The sequence below is a fragment of the Punica granatum genome, chromosome 5 (genome assembly GCF_007655135.1).
Source record: "Punica granatum isolate Tunisia-2019 chromosome 5, ASM765513v2, whole genome shotgun sequence".
Classification (NCBI taxonomy): Eukaryota; Viridiplantae; Streptophyta; class Magnoliopsida; order Myrtales; family Lythraceae; genus Punica; species Punica granatum.
This window is the reverse complement of record NC_045131.1, coordinates 25,662,479-25,685,195: the sequence shown is the minus strand read 5'-3', so window position 1 is coordinate 25,685,195 and position 22,717 is coordinate 25,662,479. Positions and strand designations below refer to the sequence as shown.

General features: G+C 37.2%; 1 long non-coding RNA gene across 1 annotated transcript; it reads left to right on the top strand.

The window, feature by feature from the left end:
* Positions 1-15,571: 15,571 nt before the first annotated feature.
* LOC116208732 lies at positions 15,572-16,498 on the top strand. Its single transcript, XR_004157115.1, has 2 exons — positions 15,572-15,952; positions 16,195-16,498. It is a non-coding gene; the product is annotated as an uncharacterized LOC116208732 (long non-coding RNA).
* Positions 16,499-22,717: the final 6,219 nt, after the last annotated feature.

The following is a 22,717-nucleotide window of genomic DNA, read 5'->3' as shown; positions in this document are numbered from 1 at the left end:
CGGACGGAAGGACCAAATCATCCAAACTTTTGCAACGTCCGGACCAATGCGTCCAAACGTTTGCAATGTCCGGACTAATTTGTCCACTGATTAAATTTTCGGGATGAACTTGTCCCGAGGTGCATATTTCAGGGACCATTTTGTCCATTTTGTCGCTAGGCTAAGGGCATTTTTGGTCAAAATAGAAAGGCAATCCCCTCCTAGGAAAGTCTTTAGGTCCTGTTTGGATTCAGAAATAAAAAAGTTTAACTTTAACTTTAAATTTAACTCAACACATTACATAACAAAAACACACATTTCCCAAGTCAAAAATTTTAACTTTAACTTTTACTCAACACACTATACAACAAAAATATACGTTTTCCAAGTCAAATTTATAATCACATCTCATTAATTTGTCATTTTCCACAATCAAAATCAAAATCAAAATCAAAGCTACTTTAACTTTGAATTTAAACGCACCCTTAGATTTGGTCAAAACAATTCTTTAAAAGGATTTTTCAATTTTTCAATTAAAAAATATAAATGTAAATTTGTGAAATCAACTATTGTTCTTGCATTTTTAAATTTTTATTTTTAATAACTTTAAAACATATAATTACTTATGCTGCAAGACTATTGTTATTTTCTCGATGTTTTGAACTCTTCAGAAGACAAACTTTTTATTTTTTAAAAACATATAGATATAAATTTATGAGAGCAATTATTATTTTCTCAATCTTTTATTTTTCAATTAGAAGAATTTTATGAAATGATCGCGATAAATCAAACCATGTAATATTATACTTTCTTTACAAAAAGCAAATCGATCATATATATTCTTTTATAGATATAGATATAAATATGATGTGTCATCCATATATAAATAGCGGATGTACCGATTTGGGACTGGAAAAATGTTGTCACCATGCGGGTTCTTTATAGTGTGTTTGGTTTTAGAGTTAAGTTGAGTTGAATTTTGATTTTAACTAATTTGTAATGATTGTGATGTTGAATTATGAGAAAAAATGTGAAAAAGTAATGAATAGTTGAAAGAATTTATTATTAAAAATTGAATTAAATGGTTAAAAAATTAAAGAAAAATGAAAAAGTAATAATTGTATTGTTAACTTTTGTTGTGTAGTGAATAAAGTTAGAGTTAGTTAAAATTTTAAAATTATATTGCGAAATCAAATGGACTGTCGTATGACCTTATTTTGGTACATTTATCGAGGTGAGTTTTCAACTTTATATTTTTCTAAAGAAGAGAAAAGAATTCAAAAATCATATCGAAAACTAAGAAATCGAAGTCGCGATGTACCTGAGTAACGTGATTCTGTGCAGGAGTGTTACAAGGTGGGAACAACAGCGAAAGGAGGTGGGAGGGGTTGGGTATCAACAGTCAGCCGGAACCAAAGGCGGAAGAAAGGTCATAGTTGTAAGGGGTTGGGGAGGTTTTGGAGAAGCCATTAAGGAAGGTGAGTAGAGAAAGAAGGGACCTACACTTTTTCTCTCCATTAGGGTAAATTACACCAGTGGTCCAATAAGTTTTAATAATGTATCAAGTTAGTCCAAAAAGTTTTTTTTACTACTTGATGGTACAAAATATTTCAAAAGTTTAACATGATAGTACAAACCGTCATCTCGCCATTGACATGGGTGGACCTTTAAGTTAATTAAAGAAACATTTTGTACCATTATGTTACATCTGTAAAACATTTTGGATCATTAAGTGACAACTTCAAAAGAGTTTGAACCATCATGTAATGTTCCACCAACTCCTAAAAACATATTAGAGCCACGTGTCGGTCACGTTTCGACCGCATCAGCTTCCCTTGACGGCGTCAATGGTGAGATAACGGTTTGTACTATCATGTTACAATTTTGAAACATTTTGTACAATCAAGTAGCAACAAAAAACTTTTTAGACCAACTTGATACATTATTAAAACTTTTTGGACCACCAGTATAATTTATCATTTCTATTATGTCTCCTCTTTCCTCGTTCCTCTCTCCCCTCTTGTCTCTTTTCACTTTTTTCAAATTGTTTTTAAATATATTTTCCCACAAATCTTACCCAGTTCTCTCTATTTCACTTTTTATTTTTAAATTTTTTTAATAATCACGCACGTAGTGCGAGCACACCTCTAGTTATATAAAAAGCAAAAGGCTCCCTAAAAATAAATTTATAAGAATATCTTTTATGCATTTGCAAGAGTACCCTTAAATATATTAAATGGCATATCAATATTTAAATTAGAAAAAAAAATTATTGCTTGAACGTGGCCTTCTCATCCCGGGGTGGAGTGGCTAACTTCTCCTCCCACAACCTCCCATCCCAACTTCTCCGTAACTTTCTCACAAATTTTTTTATTAAAAACAATTATCAAAATAATTTACAGCAAAGGAGAAAAATAATGAGAAAATTACAAATGGATTTCCTTCAACGAAAAATGATTTGACCTCTATGATTACCATTAAAAATACATATAAATATAAACTGTTACTGTGTAACTTTGATAGTCCAAATAGTATTTCGTAATTTGCTTGAATTACCTCGTATTAAAGACAAATATTTTTCAAATATTTTCTTTTATTGTCCGTGCTACCTGCAAACTCGCCATTCACTAGTTACTACTTATACTGGAAAACATGTTAACAGTGTAACTTTCACTTTCCCATTTTACCGATATTCCTATAATTCTATTAATTAATAACCATTTAATTAAAGATATAATAGTAATTTCAAATATTAACCACATCACCACTCTCCACTTTTTTTCAATTTTTCTCTCCCTCTTCTCTCTCTCCTTTCTCCTATCTACCAGCCTTTCTGTCTCGTTGCCTTTCTTCTATTTGCATTTGTTTTTTCTTTCAAGTTTGAGTTTTAACTTTTTTATTTCGGGTTGATTTCGTGCGTAGTACGGTTCTCCTCTAGTACGTTATCAATTATCTATTATCTATTAGTATAATAAAGCAACAGCATTTTCTTCATTTTTTTTCAATTCTTGAAATTCCAATAAATAAATATATTGAAATTACAATTTTAACCATTCTAAAGTCTCATCAACCAATTATAAAACAACTTACTTGTGATAAATATGCCATTTTATAAAATATTCTTTCTCATTTTCTTTCATTTTTCTCTCCCACTGCCCCACATTTTCTCTCCCCCCTCTCCTTTCCATTCTCACGTCTCTCACTCTCTCTCTCCTTCCTCTCACACAAACACTTTTTTTTATTTTTTTAAAATTATTTCGCCACTAAATTTCAATTAATTGTAAAAAGTTCCACTAAATAATAATGTTTTACATTATGCATTTTTATGGGTTACGTTGCGCGTAGAGCTAGAGAAACCTTTATGTTGTAGTGTGTGCGAGATTAGATTAAATATCGTTGTATGTGTGGGGTTGGTGAGTTTTTGCACGTAGCGCGAACGTGAAATCTAGTCTGTTAGAATGTGTTTGGTATGTGGAAATGTATTCACATTCCTAGAAATGTGTGTTTCAATTCTTAGGACCCACAAGATTTTTATGTTTGGTTGAGACATGAGAATCTGCATTCTCATCTGTACTTTCCCACCTTGGTGGTAATATGAATTCTCACGAATCGGTGGGAAAGTGGGTTCCCACCAAAGCGAGGAATTGGATTACTGGTAATCTCATTACTAGCAGTCCATCAAATGCCACCTAATGCTATGTTTGTCCGGTGATGAATGTAATGGAACTAGTAAGTAATAGAATGAAGATTACATATAAATATGTTTGCTTGGTTGCATGTAATAAGGAAAATGGGAATTACAATTCTCAAATAAAAAAATACAAAATTACCCCACAAATACAAAGAACTATAATGCCTGTCATCCAAAATATTAGAATTTGTTGGAAAAAAGAATTTAATATTAAAAAAATATTTAAATAATATTTATTAAAAAGAAAAACGTAAAATCTAAATAAATAAAATTTTAAAATAAAAAATTAAATTTAAAAACATATTTTTTTTTAAAAAAAAAGACAAGTCGTGTGCTTCCTTTGGTTCACTGATTCTCCCGAGGCTCCCAAGCCACCTAGGGTTCATAAACCCTAGGGTCGGGTTCGCCCTTGGCTCACGAGCCCCGTCGAGGCTCGTGGACCCCATGGCTGGGTTCTCGAGCCAAGGGTGAACCCAGCCCTGGTGTCAACAAACCCCAAGTGGCACGAGAGCCATCGGCTCGTGACCTACAACTTTGTGGGTCTTGAGCAATTTTGGCCAGATCTCCATTAATTGAGGCCAAATCCGACCAAATCGAGGTTGGATCTGGCTTCACGACCTCGAATCCGGTCAAGAAAGATGTTCAATGTCACAGAGGTAGATTTCAGCTGTGGCGAAGGCAAAGAGGGCGGCAGAGGGGATAGCAATGAAGTGACACGATTTGAAAATTTGATGAATAACTAGGGGCATATTAGTAATTCAATATCTAATTACATATGGGAGTTCCTTAGGTTATGGTGAAGAATGACCATTCATTACCTATAACTTATCCTAAACCCCATCCGTAATTACTATTACGATTATGGACAAAAACAAGTAATGTAATGGGCATTACATATGTGATTGATCCATGATGGAATCCCCACTACATCCAACCAAACATACCATAGTGTAACAAAGCGATAGCCATCCCTCATGTGAATTAGCATGAATGCCCGCAAATTATTTGCGAGAGCCATCCCTCATGTGAACACCGAGAATGTCCTCAAAATTATTTTCAAGAAATCAATTATATATTAAGGTTTCTGTATGTATAATTGCGGATAAATTTTAAAAGAAAAGAAAAAAGAAATACGCATGTCTATTGTAACTACCCATTTCCACCCTTTTCAGTATTTAAAAAAAACTGCCAATTTCCCATAATGGCGACTTTTTTTTTCCCTTCAAGTATTTTTTTTTTTTTTTCAGTAAAGTCGGGGCATAGCTCAAATTACAACGAAACAGGAATAAGGCGGGGTATGGTGGCCCCTACAATGTCGCCTAATAGCAGCTGAAACACCCCACTAAGAACTGAGTGAATAATATGCGTGCCAGCGGGTACATTTCAATAAATTCATGTTCACTTAGTCATCCTCCTATTTTTTTCAAGTTAGTCAAGTTGCTTCTGCGTATAATTTTCCCATCTCTTACATATTTGATACCCACGCGTAGCGCAGGTGCGTCGTGCACTAATATATATAATGGAATTATTCTCGATTTAAAAAGTATTGTTTAAGTTAACCACTCTACTAAATATCCGTATTTCGCACGAACAAAAAGCTAGTTTATATATAAACTTGACAACAACCTAATAAATAGGAGTAAAATGGTATAATCCTTACTAATTATTATATTAATATACCGCATACCGCATAGAAACTATATGATAACCGTTAATATTATTATAATTAATAACAACATATGAACATAGATAAAGCATTTAAAGAAACATGAGAGAATATTTCAATCACTTATTGTCATAGCTTTAATACATAAATATATTCATTATTTAAAGAAAATAAATAATCTTCAATATAAAATTAAAATTATTTTAATAAATCTATATATATGTATATAAACTTTACAACACCATAATAACTAGTTGTAAAATGATAGTATTCTTACTAATTGTTATGTTAATATACCATGTACAAAATGACCACCTTTAATATTATAATTAATAGCAATATATAATATAGACAAAACATTTAAAGAAATATGAAAGAATATTTAAAACTCTTATTGTCATATCATTAATAAATAAATATATTATCAATAAAAACTTAAAATTATTTTAATAAATTTTGAGAATTATAGCTAATTTTATAAAAAGAAAATAAATAATTATCAGTAAAAACATAAGATATTTTTAATAAATCTTGAAAATTATAGCTAATTTTATAAAAAATTAATTAAGTATATGTTTTATTCAAGTGATTGGTCATTTTATCAATATTCGAATTTATAATATTTAATATATCTAATATCAGTTATAATAAAACACATTTTGATAGGTTCTAACATTATTCTTTCATAAATTAAAACTTTTTTATTTGAAAGTATTCAAATCATGAATTAATTTTCATAAAAATTAAATTGATAATTACAGTTCGCTTAAGAACTTTTGATATATATTTGATATATGTTCTTCTACTACAAGTCTAAATTTGCAAGTAAATTGCTCCGAGAGGGCAAAAAGCTTATAAAGCATAACACTTTGGGGCAAAAAGAAAAACAAATTGCAACAATTTAGTGCACAAGGTTTCAAAAATGTTTCAATTAAGGGCAATTCATCGACACCAGTTTGACGCCATCAACCCGATGCTTATGTAGCTTACGACTTGCCAATTATCCTGCGTGGTTCATCATGACAGGTCGCGTGGGACCCGCATAATTTTTTAATAAAATTTTTCTAGAAAATAAGTAAAGTTTGAAAAAAATCGATGGGACAAGGTAGAGGGTGGAAGCTAGCGGTGAAGGCCTTGATTCCAACCACCACCCCCAATTGGGGTCACCTTGACTCTAGAGGACGTCATCGATCCCAATCAAGGAGGGGTAGATTTGGATTTGGAGATTGTCCCGATTCAAAAGAGTGGGGGGTCTCGATCCTGGCCATCACCCCCTGGATTGGGGGTGCTTGCGCCCTTTGGTGTCATCATGGCCGGGTTTAAGGGGGTGGGGGGTTGCCCTTGGCTCTCGATTTAGTTTTTACTTTTTTTTTTAAATCATGATGAGTCACATGGCATCGGTAGTACAGGTCAATAATTTCGTTCAAAAACAAAAAAGTTGGCTTAAGGCTGACTGCGTTAGACTAGAGATGATGGCTTGCCTTTAATTGAAACATGTTTGAGACCTTGTGCACCAAATTGTTGCAATTTTTTTCTTTTTACCCTAAAGTGTTACACTTTAGAAACATATTGCCTTCCCGGAGTAATTTACCCCTAAATTTGCTCCATGAAAGTTTATGGAATAAAAGAGTAAATTTTTTACACGTTAATATAAACAACCAAGTAAAGTATTTAAATCCTAAATTAATTTTCATAGAAATTAAATTGATAATTACAATGATGTAGATATATTACATGAATTCTTTACTTAAGAACTTTAATATAAGCTATATGTAAAAGTATTTAAATCCTGAATTAGTTTTCTTAGAAATTAAATTGATAATTGCAACGATATGTATATTATATGAATTCCTTATTTGAGAACTTTTGATATATTTTAGTATATATTCTTCTATTACAAGTCTGGATTTTTCTGTAATCTTTTGACATTTTAGTATATTTGTTAGATACCTCGAAATAATTTTATACCTACATCATATTATAGTTTGTACCTTTTCATCAATATTTATCTCTTGTGTATATCTTATTTGTTATTTTCCCTGCAAATATTTTAATTAAAAAAAGAATTATTCATTTTTTTCATTTTGATAATTTCTGAATTACTATTCATTTTTTTATCAATAAGAAAATGTTAAAACACTTTTTTCTAGTATAATTTAATAATTATTATTTAAAAACTTAATTTTTAATGTATTAAAAGAAATATATTTTTCTATTTTTAAAATTTTAAAATATATATTAGGCACTTTTTAATCTTTTTCATTTTTTCATTTATAAATTTTTCTTTAAAAATTACTGAAATATTATTGATGGTCACTGAGGAAATTTCCCTAGGTAACTCTTTTTTGTTTCTAAGATTTTTTAAATGGTTTTAATTTTTATTTACTTTTTAAAAAAACTACCAGGGGATTAGGTAATTCTTAAAATTTATTTATTTATTTTATTTACATTTTAATGTCTTTTAGAAAATTATTAAAGTAATGAATCCCTCCGGTAATTAATTCCTCGGTAATTTGCTTAAAAATTTTGTTTGGTTTACCGAATGATTTTCGAGGGATCAATTGAAAATTTCCTAAGTTTCCTCGACCTTAGCAAGAATTTTTGTAGTGATTCTTCCTGCGCAAAGCTAATATTGTTCAACATAACTGATAGATTTGACTTCATCTTACTGATCAATATGTGGCAAGTTTTTTCATAATCTCATTTTGCTGATGCGTGCTATGGAGGTTTTCCCTTGAGGAAATTTTCATTTTATGCTCAAAGATGCATCTTCTTGCTCAATCCAGACACCCATTCCTAAAATCATAGGCAATTCGAATTCATGTAGATCGTCTACTCCCGAGATAACTTGGTTTCTTTCTTCTATGTAAAAAGTTGGTCCTTAGGTACATAACATTGGCATCATGTTACGAGAATTGATGAGGGTATATCGCTCGAGTTGAAGGCGTAGAAATTCCCTCGTAACATCTTGTTTGTTCACGTCGAAAAATCGCCGACAGGTAAGCTAATCAGAAAACCAGGCATGCCGGGGAATTGTCCTAAGTAAGTAAAACCCGACATTGACACCATCTGGCCCCACCAATACAAAGCATTGTACCACGGCCTCGAATGTCTGCGGGACTGAACGGCGATTGGATTTCCAGTATATAAAAGTACACGGTGAATTTGCCTCGGACTATCTTGCGGCTCGGGAATTTAGCTGCTATGAATTCTCCACCATTTGTTCATGCTTCGAGTGATCCGAAACTGAAGAAGTGCTGTTTAAAAGCCTACTATAAATATGGGCCGAGTCAAAAGATTTAGTTGTGAGAAGGTTAATCAAGCAAATCCTTTAGAATTAGCCACACACTAGTCGTGGCCAAGCAAATCCTTTAGAATTCAATCACTTCGGCTGCTTGTGCCAAAGAATGGAAAATTTTTGCCCTGACTGACCAAAACAAGAATAATAAGACACGACTAATAAAACCGTGCAAGAAATGGTTCTCAGCTTTCAATGGCCTAAAAGAAGACTCTAGGCTGGCACCTAAACTCGATGGAATAGACGGCTCAGAAACCGGTCTTAAGAATGATGCAACCACGAACCCCAGAAGATTCGAGCGCGTGGATCTCGGCCTCACAAAACCGAGAGAAACCACACCTAGGTTCGGAAAAATCGAGTCCACTACTACTTTGGTCCCCCAATTTTTCAATTGCCAGCACTTGACTACAAGAATTTTCAAAATAGTGAATTTGGTCCCTAAATTTTCAAAAACCATAACAAAATGGTCCTTTTATGGACCAAAATGTTAGCCAAAAAAAGGCTAAAAGGACCATTTTGTTATGGTTTTTGAAAATTTGGGGACCTAATTCACGATTTTGAAAATTCATGTAGTCAAGTGCTGGCAATTGAAAAATTGGGAGACCAAAGTGTTAGTGAGCTCTTCGGAAACCTAAGCTAGGGTGGACTCGTTCCTTGCCCGGAAGCTAAAAAAAGGGTAGAATGATAGGTACCGAATGATCAACAATTGCAAGGAATTAAAGGTACATAATATTAAACTGTTAGAAATGTAGGTATTGAATGTGCAATAATATAAGTGCGACAAAAGTAAAGTACTGGAAAGAAAAATATAAAAAAGTGTAGTGCAATTGATGTGCCGAAAGGGGTTACAATGAACTTCAAATCACGTATTTATAGGCAATTACCATAGAGAATCTATCGTAATCACATATGCCTATAAATTACAATATTAAAATAAAATTCTATAATAAAATTGACTACCGAATCTATCTAAATTACCTAAAAGATAGAAAATCAAAGATCACGTGAGATAACACAAAAATATTGCTTCTTTGCTCCATAAATAATACTTGGCTGCCACATCCAATTAATTCCACTGCCCCTGGACATGAGATGGACGTCCATACATATATATGCCATATATATATATATGCATATATGTATATGTCTTCATATTTGGCAGTCATTGGGCCTCTCTCATTGACTCTTGGACTCCAAATTGAATCGGACTATGCAAAAATAAACACGGCCCGTTCCTCCAATTTGATCCAGCATATCCAAAACCCACCCTGAGAAGATTATTAGAACTACCGAATACATGTCACGACTCGACAATCTTCACGAAATCCGGAAAAATTGGTGTAAACAATACCCCGCATTAGTCACGCGAAATCATATTAAGCGCGACTTAACATCTATATATTATTAATTTGCCATACAAGCACATGATGAGCATGGAAAAGGAAGAAAGAATGAATGCACCTCACGGCCAGCACAGTCCTTGCAGATAATTCGAGCATCAAACGTCAGTAAGCTAAACCAAAAGATATAATTTTGTATCCTTTGCTCCACCTCCATTTCTCCTACAACTTCGAGTATCTTTTGTTCAGTATTGGGCAAAAGACGAAGCATAAAAATTGTATATCACTCTATTAGTTTTCCATTGCATCTTGAATCATCAAAATCGGATCTCTGTAAAAAAATATATGAATTTTCCGAGAAGCTACACAAAATCGGAAATAGTGGCCGAGAACGAAATCTGCAATGGGCAGCCTTCAAAGCGAACTTCTGATCTTGAGAATGATCAGAAATATGGATCACGATCATGACCTCTAACATGGCCACGGCTCAACGAGTATGCTTCCATCTTGGTTATGACCTTAGACTCGGCTGTACTGATATCACGTTTATCTTCAAAACATCGTTCGGCCAAGTCGTGCTTCAGTTCTAGGGATTAAGATTCTTTTGATTCAGGCTGTGCTTCGGCCTACATCTCCGTGCCATACCTCAACAAAAGTCAGCCGATCTCTTCTATCACCAAGTTAGTCCTTTGTTGTGGCGGTAAAAGCCAGAATAGGCGTGCATAAGAAAAAAATGGGATTAGAAGATACTTGATGTGAATTGAATTGCTTGATAGTCACAACTCCAACCGGCCTCTTAGACCCGTCTTGCCCCTCAAAAGTATCGAAACCCACATTAATAACTTGAAATAATCGGGAACATGCCTCTGATAAGAAGTAGCAGCTCATGATTTAACCGAATCCTTATTAACTCGGCTAAGTTGGGCCTTGGTAGTTGTTGGCATGATATTGACTGTAGAACCATTGACAACCAAAACCTTAGGTTGCGTTTGGTTTCATAGTAGGATTTTAAAATCAGATTTTGATTTTGAAAAAGAGTGGTATAAATGGGGCCCATCCTTTGACTTTGTATGAGTTATGCTATTTTGTTGTGGAAAAAAGTAGTATAAATGGGGCTTACTCTTTGACTTTGTATGAGTTATTTTGTTTTGTAGTGGGTAGAGTTAAGTTAGAATTGTGATTCTAAAATAACACCCTAAAACCAGACAGGGCCGATAAGTTTGTTGAGACAATACTTCAGAATTCGTTCAAAAACGAAAGATGGAGCATGCTGAATTTTCTTCTTCTCGACTACTTGAGCAACCTTAACCGAAACAACTTCTCCTTCGTGCGAGTCCATTCTAAGCTGCCTTCTCATGAGCAGCTTCCTAGCCTGAGTCACATTCTGCTTGGGATGACCATCTTGACTAACTGCAATCCGTTTCGCTTGATGTCATCGTTGAGCTTTGACGCTTTTGTGTACAAGTAAGCGACTTTGGTGTTTGAGGATGCACCACCCTTCGCCACTCTTGCCTGGGAACCTTCATGAGATGCTCCATAAGTTGTTCTGTAGCCGGGACATATTAAATTATCGTCCGCAACCTTCCAGGCTGTTCAGGCGAGTGTATCGACTATTTACCTAGAGTTCAATGTCGCATCTCAGCTCTATAGCTCTGGTCGGGAGTTCTTCTCTGGAGTAAATATCACAGGAAACTCGGTCTTTTCCCTCACACTGCTAAGATTTTGCCCGACACCCCGAGCGGTGGTCGAAGTTACATTCCCAAACTTAAAAGCACCCTTTCGGGCCATGTGAACACCTTTCAGCTCTCGAGCATCATGACAAGAGCTGAGCATTCTCCTTTATGAACCCAAGCTAACATATTGCACGCTTTTGCACACGAGCTGAACCTTCACATTTCGTGGCCTCAAGCCCTGGGAATTGTAGCCATCATTCCTTAACTTTTGGAGCATAGGTTTGGATATATACTTAAACTCCCTGAGTTTTGCTTGAAGACGCAAAATCAGCATTGTAAGTAACTTTTTGAGCATTACAATTCACATAGCTCGAGTTTTGATGCATAAAATCGGTCTTAACTCGACCCCCGGAGAGCTCGAGCTCTTGTTTCTTGACTCGATAAGCACGAATTCAGCGTGAAACTTGACCCGTTAAGCTTTTAAGTGGCTCAAAGCTTCGTTAATGAGCTCAACTTTCAATCTTTTCTTAAAATTCGAGCTCCTTAAGTCCTTCTCAGCCTCGGGCTGCTTCTCCAAGACCGAGTTCTATGTGCAGCTGCTAGTTTGCGTAGTCCATTTTAGGATCCACTTTTCTAAAGGATTGGGGCTAATTAGTTCGGCGCGCCTTGCTTCCCCAAGCCGGCCATGATAAAATCGACGGCTTGATCATCTCTTATAGAACCAACTTTGCACAATTCGAACATAATCTATTCTCATTATTTAGCTTACGAAGAAGCCACGTTACCTCCTCAGTAGCCTCCAAAGAGATGTCATCTTTCCGGCTTATGTATCGAGGAACTTGGCCTTAAGTTAGTGGTGTCGTTTAAGATAGGTTTTAGAATCGAAAAGGGAGTGATGATAACTTTAACGGGCTGCTCCTTACTGCCCTCGCTTGCTTCCGTTAGTGAAGTGCAAGATGTTGACTTAACAACATTCAACTCAGCCACACCAATTTCAAAGTCGGTGCTCACAGGAATTATTTTGGCCGTGATCTTCTTCGGCCTCTTTAGATACAACCATGTCTTGCATATGATCGGTCGTTTCTTCTTCGATTGGATGTCTCTCACATGGAGGCTGAGCTGAAAGTTCCCCGGTGGAATCAGCTTGTTGTGGAGGAATCGATTGTTCCGCTAACTCAACTTCAAGGGGCTGAGTTAGCTAATCATCCCTACCCCCCAAAGTCGACTGTGAGAATCTTGATCGATTTCTTCCTTCAGTGAAGACGGTGGTGATGACAGAGTTGATAGAGCTTGCACCGGAGACTAAGATATAGGCGAAGGTGCTTGTTAAGCTTTAGCCGCAATTTAATCGGAATTATACTTTTGCAGCGATACTCTAAAATGGGCATTGGTATGTTACATTCTTTCAACCCAATTGTATATTTCTTCATCAAACAAAGACGGCTGCATCATCGAAGATGACGAACAACTTGATGGTGGCATCGAGTAGCTTGACAAAGGCAACTGAAATTGAACTTGAGATGGAGGTGGTGCTCGTTGCACCGGTGACTTAAGCTAAGTTTGCGTCGGAGGATGAGCCCGTGTTAGAGGCTGAGCTTGGATTGAAGGCTGAGCTTACGCTAGAGGCTGAGCCACAGCATATGGCACCATATATGGCAAGGTATGGGCGATATATGGTTGCATTGAATAGCTCGTCATTGCTTATGGATAAATCTTCGGTGAGGCAAAGTAGATAGTTGATGGTGCATCATTACTAACCGCTTGTGGTTGTGAATAGTTATAGCAATTGGACGATGGAAAATAGCCGGTCGATGGTGATGAATAAATTGACGGCATTTAATTGCCAATCGATGAATAAGGTGAATAAGTATACTTGGAATTTGACGACGGTGAATAGCCGGTCAAAGAATATAGTGAATAGTAATCACGTTCTATTAAAGTAGCACGACTTTAGCAGGTCTCACTGGGCATATCGAATTATCTGTTCACGTCGAAAAATCACCAACAGGTAGACAATAAAAAAACCATGCATGCGAGGGAGCTGTCCTAAGTAAGTAAAACCTGACGTGACACCAGCTGGTCTTGTCAAAACATAGTGTCATATCATAGTCTCGAGAGTTCACAGGACTGAACGACGATTGGGCTTCGAGTAGATAAAGTAAACGGTTGAATGCGCCTTAGACAATCTTGTGATTCACTGATTTAGTCGTTATGAATTCCCCACTATTTCTTCGTGCTTCTGAGTGATCTGCAACCGAAAAAGAGCGGCTCGAAAGCTTGCTAATAATATCGGCTGAGACAACTCAAAAAGGTTGAGTTGTGAGAAGGTCAACTCACCTAGCCACACACGGGTCGTGGCCACGCAAATCCTTTAGAATTCAAACACTTCGGCTGCTTGTGCGAAAGAATGGAAAAATTCCGCCTTGGATGACCAAAGCAAGAATAATAAGACAGCTAATAAAAACGTGGAAGGAATGATTATTGGCCTTCAATGGTCGAAAAGAAGAATCTACGCTGGAACCTAAACTCCATGGAATAGATAGTCCGGAAGCCGGTCTTAAAAATGATGCAACCACGAACCCCAAAAGATTCGTAGCGTGTGGATCTCGGCCTCGCAAAACCGAAAGAAACCGCACCTAAGTCTGGAAACCTAAGCTCGGGTGGAAGCCCATTCCTTGCCTAAAAGCTCGAAAATGGGTAGAAGAATAGGTGCCGAATGATTGGCGACTGCCAAGAATTAATGGTGCACACTATTAAAGTGTTGGAAATGTATATATTAAATGTGCGTTATTATAAGTGTAACGAAAGTAAAGTGCTAGAAAAAAAAAAAGCTAAAAAAAGTGTAGTGCGATCCATGTGCAACAAGACTACAATAAACTCCGAATCATGTATTTATAGGCGTTTATAAGAAATCCTATAGAATATATTGTAATCGAATATGCTTATAAAATATGATATCAAAATAAAATTCGAATAGAAAATTTACTACCTAACCCATCTAAATTACATAAAAGACAGAAAATCAAAGATCACGCGACATAACACGAGAATATTGCTTCCTTGCTCCATAAATAATACTGGGCTGCCACATCCAATTAATTCTACCGCCTTTGGACATGAGATGGTCGTCCGTACATATACATGCCATATATGTATATATGCATATGTCTTCATATGGGCAGTCGTTGGGCCTCTCTCGTTGACTCTTGGACTTGACTTTTAAACTTGGGCTTCAAATTGAATTGGCCTATGCAAAAATAAACACTACTCGTTCCTTCAATCCATCCACGATGTCCAAGACCCCGAGAAAATTATTAGAATTCCCGTATACATGTTACGACCGGCAATCTTCACAAAATACGAAAAATGAGCGTAAACACATCCTCCTTCCCATAACCATTCGTGAATGAGTTTTTCCCATTCCATCCCATCCCCTAAGTATCAGTAACTGGTAAACACATGGAGTTGGATTCATTCCTCAACATTTTAAAGGTACTGTCTTAGTTAGATGAACGAGTTTATTTACTTTTACACTTTAGATATTTGTCTGACTTTTGTTGCTCTTTGTTAGGTGACTTAGACCTCGATTTGTTAATTCAATGCATATCACACTGTTACCACAAATGAAAGATTTTTTCAAACAATAGACTATACAAATTTACGACGACAGAACCTTATAGACTTTTTCCGTAAACATGAACGGGAGAATCAAAAAAATAGTTCTATAAGTTTGCCATTTTTGATATCGAGTCATATAAGTTTTATATTAGTTTTTTCAATCCTAAACGTTTGCTCCGTCAAAAAATCATGGTCCAAATCGTGACGGACCATTAATCGATGCTGAAGTAGACATTAATATCATCAAATTTTTTTCAGGTGTCCTTAAGTAATTATGCGGAATATATTAAAAAATTTAAATTAGAAACAAAAATAAAATAAAAATAAGGAAGGGACCACCCAGCATCGGGCTGGTGTGCCTTGCTCGCGGCCCCCACCTTCTCGTATGAGGTCGCCAGCTAGCTCATCGGGGAGGTGGTGCAACCCGACTCATCGAGTTCGCTAGAGGACGCTCTACTCGTCGGCGACCTGGATGAGGGGTATTGGTGGTCGGCGGGGCCACCAGCCCCCAAATCAAACGAAAAAATATAATCCCCTGCTATGATGGTTGCCGATCCCTTATAGCCATGGCTGCCAATCCCGTGCTACTCCAGCAATAACCTCCTTGCTCATTCACCTTCTTCTTCATTTTCTCCTTCCCTGTCTCCCTCTGCCAAGTAGTGATCGATCACCCTTTCTTCTTCTTTGGTCTGGGTTTTTTCTTTGTTTTCCTCACAATTTATACTTATACTGTTTGTTGATTTTTATTGCTTTGATTGATGAAAATTTTGTTTTTGATTTGGAATTAAAAATTGCTACTTTATCATTGTGGAATTTTCATTGTAATGGAACCTGCCTGAGACTATCCGATCAGAATTGCAAATGTGGCTCGGATAAATCTTGGTCAGGAGGTCAGATCTGGCTCACTAAAATTGGATTTGTATTTGCAGACTCGAGAGCAATTGGGGGAGGGTCCTCATGTAGACGGATTTGGACGTCTGGCAGCGCCTTCGGTTTCAGCGAGACTCTAAGAGAGAGAAAGAGAGAAAAACCAGTAGAGAGAGAAAGGTAGTTGAAAGAGGGAGAAGACAGATGTTTTTTTTCCCTTTTTTTTGGTTGTTTTTAAGTTACTTTAATTTTTTTTTTATATATTTTAATTACAGGTGAAAAAGTTTTGATGATGTTAATGTCCACATTAGCATCGATTAATGATCGGTCACGATTTGAACCATAATTGTTTGACGGAGCAGATATTTAGGACTGAAAAAATCAAAACGAAATTTATAGGACTCGATATCAAAAATTAATAAAATTATAGGACTATTTCTATAATTCTCCCAAACATAAACGATGGAATTTAACCCGACTTATAAACTTTTCAGTAAACATAAATCATGGGATTCAACCTGACTTATGCACCTTTTCAGTAAGGGATTTTTACCCTAAATGACCAATGATTTACGCGTTTTGTCAAATCTATTTTATGTTTTTTTGTCAGCTATATCCCATAGTTTACATTTTGCTTCAAATTTATCCCGCCGTTATATTTCCATCAACGTCTAATGGTTTTGCTACAGTAACCCCTTTTATCCGGGATAGATTTGAGAAAAATTAAAATTATAGGATAGTTTTAAGGAAATAATTAAAATCATATGATAGATTTGGGACAAAATTGAAACCGTGAGATAGATTTGGAGCCTACTAACGTTTCATTAACGGATAACAAAAATCGCGGGATAGATTTCGAGCAAAATATAAATCATGTGATATATCTGATAAAAAAATATATGATAGATTTGACAAAACGCGTAAACCATGGGTCATTTGGCGTAAAAATCCCTTTCAGTAAACATAAACTATATGATTCAACCCCGACCATCATATGCCTCTGCCTTTACATATATATATATATTAGAAAAAAAGTCCGTGATTCGTTACGTATAGATTTCCTGAATTAATTATATCTCTTTTAGAATATTTAAATTCGAAATTACGGTAACTTTGACATCTTATTTTATTTGTAATATAAGTTCACCGTGTAATTATATTCATAGTTAATAGAGAAGATTAGCATGAATATTTTTCATTATTGCTTACCATGTATATAGTTCATGTATTTTAGTCATGTATAGATAGTTTACATACTTAGAACTATGTACATCACTATTTATTCTAATAAATTCACCTCACACAGTAAATGAGGATTCAGCTAATACACTGTTCTTTCATGGTATCAGGGCATTAGACGGATAACTCCGATTAGCTCATCTGCTTCCGCTCTTTCTCTTGTCTTTCTAATCAGTGATTATGGCTGGCACCACATCCTCACTCGTCTTTTCCTCATCTTCTTCACTTACTTCTTCTGCATCCTCACCCTTCATCATACAAACACCGTCTACTATTCCGATGATTCCCGTCAAACTTGATGGCCAGAATTACTTATACTGGAAAGGTGTTATGAAACCTTTGCTAGCTACCTACGGTTTGCTAGACCATGTTGAGGGTCAGGCTACTGCCCCTAGCAAGACAATTGTCGGTACTGATGGTGTTCAATTCTCTAATCCTGACTACCTAAAATGGGAGTCGAGAGACAATTTTGCTCTCACCTGTATTATGCTTGTCATCACCGAGGCAATTAAGGTGATTATCCTCATTGCTAAAACCTCTCACGAGGCCTGGATTTCTCTAGAACATGCCTTCATGAATCAGACAGCTGCACAGGAGGATTTACTCGATCAACAGTGGCGTGACTTGAAGAAGGGCTCCAAATCAATGGCTACATTCATCAATTCGGTGAAGGAACATGCCCTTAGATATGCGCAGATTGGGGAGCCTAAGAGCACTGCCGAGATTAACCGCCGAGTTTATATCGGTCTTGGCCCGGAATGGGAACCCATCGTTCTAGCTCAATCCGAACGCATGCTAACAATCAGCACGGATGAGCTTCAATCGCTGCTCGTCGAGCATGAAGAACGACGCCTATATGCAGCTAGCAATGGAGCTCAGTCTTCCAAGTCCGCAGACGCCCCTCTCTCGGGGATTCTTGGTCCTCCTCTGGTCGAGATTCACTACACTGATGGTTGGAGCAACCACAGCTGCCGCAACAAAGGCAAATGAAAAGGAGGAAAAGGCAACGGGAAAGGAGGAGGCTCAGTATTGGTTTCTGATCGAGGGACAGGAAGAAGAAACCCTAATCAAGTGGGGTCGGGTGGAGAAGATAACCGACTCGGGTCGGGTTATGTCAGGACGGGTCAGGCGTACTCGGGTAACTTACCGCATGCTGGCCCGACTAATCTTGGGCCTAATAACTTACCGCATGCTGGGCCGACTAACGCTGGGCTTATTTTTGGCCGGCCCAACTTACTTCCTTCTTCAGCCCGTGGCCCATCTCCTCTTGGGCTACATCAACAATTTGGATAAAGGCAACACTTTAGGCCCGGTCCATCTGTTATATGTCAGACCTGCAATTGGGCTGGCCACACCACGCCATTATGTCAGTTTAATCAATTTTCTGGGGCTCAGGCTCATCTGACCTACGGCTCTTCTCCGACACTTTATGATCCAGAATGGTATATGGACTCAGGAGCTACACATCATGTGACTTTAGATTTCTCTAATCTTAGTGTTCGTGATGACAATTTGAGTTCAGATCATCTCTATGTGGGTGATGGTAAATCTCTTCCAGTTTTAGCCTCTGGTTCTTCTACTATTAAACTTCCTTTACGACCTTTGCATTTGAAACGTATTCTTTATGCTCCTAACATTTCCAAAAATCTCATTTCTATATCTAAATTTGCCAAAGATAATACCTGCTTCTTTGAGCTTCACCCAGATTGTTTCATTGTGAAGGATCGTCATACTCATCAGGAGCTTATGCGTGGCCCAATTAAGAATGGACTTTACTGTTTCCACCCGAGAGACAGGCACCTCGAACGTCCTCAAGCTCATCTCTCTATGTCTGGATCTAGTGTCCTATGACATCAACGCCTTGGTCACTCATCTGTTTCCACTATTCGTCGTGCATTAAGTACTTCTTGTTCTCTGAATAATGATCATATTGGTCATATTTGTCCTGCTTGTCAAGAAGGAAAAAAAAAATTCTTTTCCACCTACCTTTCATAAAAGCACATCCTTATTTGAGCTTATTCATACAGACATTTGGGATCCCGCACCAATCACTTCTCATACTGGTCATCATTACTATATTTACTTTCTTGATGATTATAGTAAATACTCATGGTTTTATGTTCTCAAATCTCGATTTGATGTACTTAGTGTTTTTCGAGCATTTCGACTTCAAATCGAGAATCTTTACGGACATCGAATCAAGTATTTTCAATCAGATGGTGCGAAGGAGTTCCTATCTGCGAATTTTCAATTTGAACTGTAGAAAAATGTTATTTTTCATCGTATCTCGTATCCTCATGTTCCTCAACAGAATGGTTCTGCTGAACGCAAACATCGTCATATTATTGACATGGGTCTTACATTACTTTCTCATTCTTCCATACCATCAAAATTTTGGGATTTTGACTTTGAAACAGCGGTATACCTTATTAATAGGTTACCTACTAGATCTCTTAATTCCAAATCCCCTTATGAAGTACTTCATGGTAGTCGACCTGATTATTCTATCTTACGGGTATTTGGATGTCTCTGCTTTCCATATTTACGTCCTTATACCCATCATAAGCTAGAACCTCGATCCCAACCCTGTATCTTCCTCGGATACCCCTATCACTATCAGGGTTATCGATGTCTCAATCCTACCACTGGTCGTATTTTTTTTATCTACTCGAGTTGTCTTCGATGAGCATTCCTTCCCTTTCAGGACAGGTGCGCCTATCTCGGTGGATGCTGATCGATCCTCCTCTAGCCCCGCATTTGCTACTGGTATGTCTATTCCCTCTTCTTTCAATATCAATTCCACTTCTATTCCTATTCCATCATTTGTTTCCATGTGAATTCCTAGCTCCAGTGATCCTGTCACTTTACCCACTGAGTCACCTGTATTTGCTCCTGAGGTTCATAACCGGTCTACAGATCCTACAGTTCAGGTTGAGGATGCTGTGGGTGCTAATGTTGCACCTGCAACTTAGAACACTTACAGGATGAGGAAGAATATACAGCATTACTCCATAATCACACTTGGGATCTTGTCCCACCTTCCTCTGCACAAAATGTTGTTGGTTGCAAATGGGTTTACCGCATCAAACAGAAGGTTGATGGCACTATCGATCGCTTTAAGGCTCGACTGGTGGCAAAAGGATTTAATCAAAGAGAAGGAGTCGATTATTCAGAGACATTTAGTCCAATCGTCAAGCCGGTTACCATTCAGACAGTTCTCTCTATTGCTGTCTCATCCCAGTAGACGATTCGACAACTAGACGTGAAGAACGCATTCCTTCATAGGCATTTCGCTGAGGAGGTTTATATGTCTCAACCTCCCGGTTTCATCGATGTCTCTCGTCCTAATCATGTCTGTAGACTTCGCCGATCTCTTTACGGACTCAAGCAAGCCCCCCTGGCCTGGTTCCAGCGACTTAATACCTACATTCAGAGACTTGGGTTTTCGGATTCCAAAGCTGATCTCTCGCTGTTTATCCTCCGAGGACCTACTTTTCTTCTCGTCTATGTTGATGATATCATCCTGACGGGAACCCCAGGTGCACCCTTTCACTCCATATTACTGCCTTACAACAGGAATTTGCCATGAAGGACCTCGGTCCTCTTCATTATTTTCTTGGAATGGAGGCATGCACTGATGGTATTGGACTCTACCTCACACAGTCCAGGTACATTCTTGATATCTTAGCTCGTACTTCTATGCTGGAATGCAAGCCTATCAGCTCTCCAATCTCATCAGGATCTCGCCTTTCTCTTCATAATGGAGATTCTTTTCCAGATCCTTCTCTCTACAGGAGTACAGTTGGTAGCCTCCAGTATCTCTCGCTCACCAGGCCTGACATTGCCTATGCGGTAAATCAGGTCTGTCAGTTTATGCATTGTCCAACTACTGTTCATTGGATGGCGGTGAAACGTATCCTACGATATCTCAAGGGTACAGTCACATACGGCCTTCATATTCGTCGAAGCCCTATCTCATCTATTCATGGTTTTTCGGATGCTGATTGGGCGGGTAATCCCGATGATCGTCGTTCTGTCAGTGGTTTCATTGTTTTTCTTGGCTCCAGTCCCATCTCTTGGAGCTCCAAAAAGCAGAGGACAGTCGCCCGATCGAGCACTGAATCTGAGTACAAGAGTCTCGCCAATGCCACTGTAGAGATTTTATGGCTCCAGTCCCTACTTCAGGAACTCGGGGTTTCATAGCATCACCCTCCTACTCTTTGGTGTGATAATCTCTCTGTGATTTATCTTACGGCGAATCCCGTCTTTCATGCTCGGACCAAGCACATTGAGATTGACTATCACTTTGTGCGGGAGCGTTTCATGCGCAAGCAACTATCCATTCGCTTCATTTCCTCCGATGACCAACTAGTTGATGTACTCACCAAAGGCTTATCATCTTCTCGTTTTGTTGACATCCGCTCCAAGCTTCACGTGGCACAGTCCCCGTTCGGCTTGCGGGGGAGTAATAGAGAAGATTAGCATGAATATTTTTCATTATTGCTTACCATGTATAGTTCATGTATTTTAGTCATGTATAGATAGTTTACATACTTAGAACTATGTACATCACTATTTATTCTAATGAATTCACCTCACACAGTAAGTGAGGATTCAGCTAATACACTGTTCTTTCAATGGTTAATATAATATTTTAATTAACATGGATTAATTCAAGTAATTCAAATATTCTAAATGGAAAAAATTCATGATTGTTAGAGTTTTAGGCTTAATTGGCTGGCTTGATTTGAGTTGAATCAATCTAGATTTATTGAACTTTCAAATAGCAGATAAATCGGCAAAGAGAAAAGGAAATCCATATATAATATTTTAGGTTATCCTGCAATAATGTTATTAAATTATTTATTTTTATTTCTAATTTTCTTCAAGTAGCATAAGTCATTAACCGGGACACCAGCTTTGGTTTCTGTAGAATAATGGGGTCCAATTGTTTGAAGGAAATCAAGCCTGTGTGGGGAAGAAAACTTTTCAAAGACAAATGCCCTTTTGTCCGCGGCAGTGCTAGCAAACCATTTCTTTTGAAAGTTTTGGTCCAATAAGAGTCCAAAGACTCCCAGCACATATATCTCATACGATCGATAAAATCTTCACTCCCGGCATTTCATGAGACAATCAAACCCAACGACTGAACAAAAACCACCGCCGGAACAAAAATCCATCAGATCCGATCCGCCCAATCATTAATTTACCATGTGTAACGTAATCGTGTCAGGATCCACTAGAGAATACGACTCAATAGTAAATTGAGTTTTTAGGACTTTACCTCTAGTGCCGAAGTTCGAAATATAATGAAAACACCTAATGCATGATCAAGAGAGAGTAAAA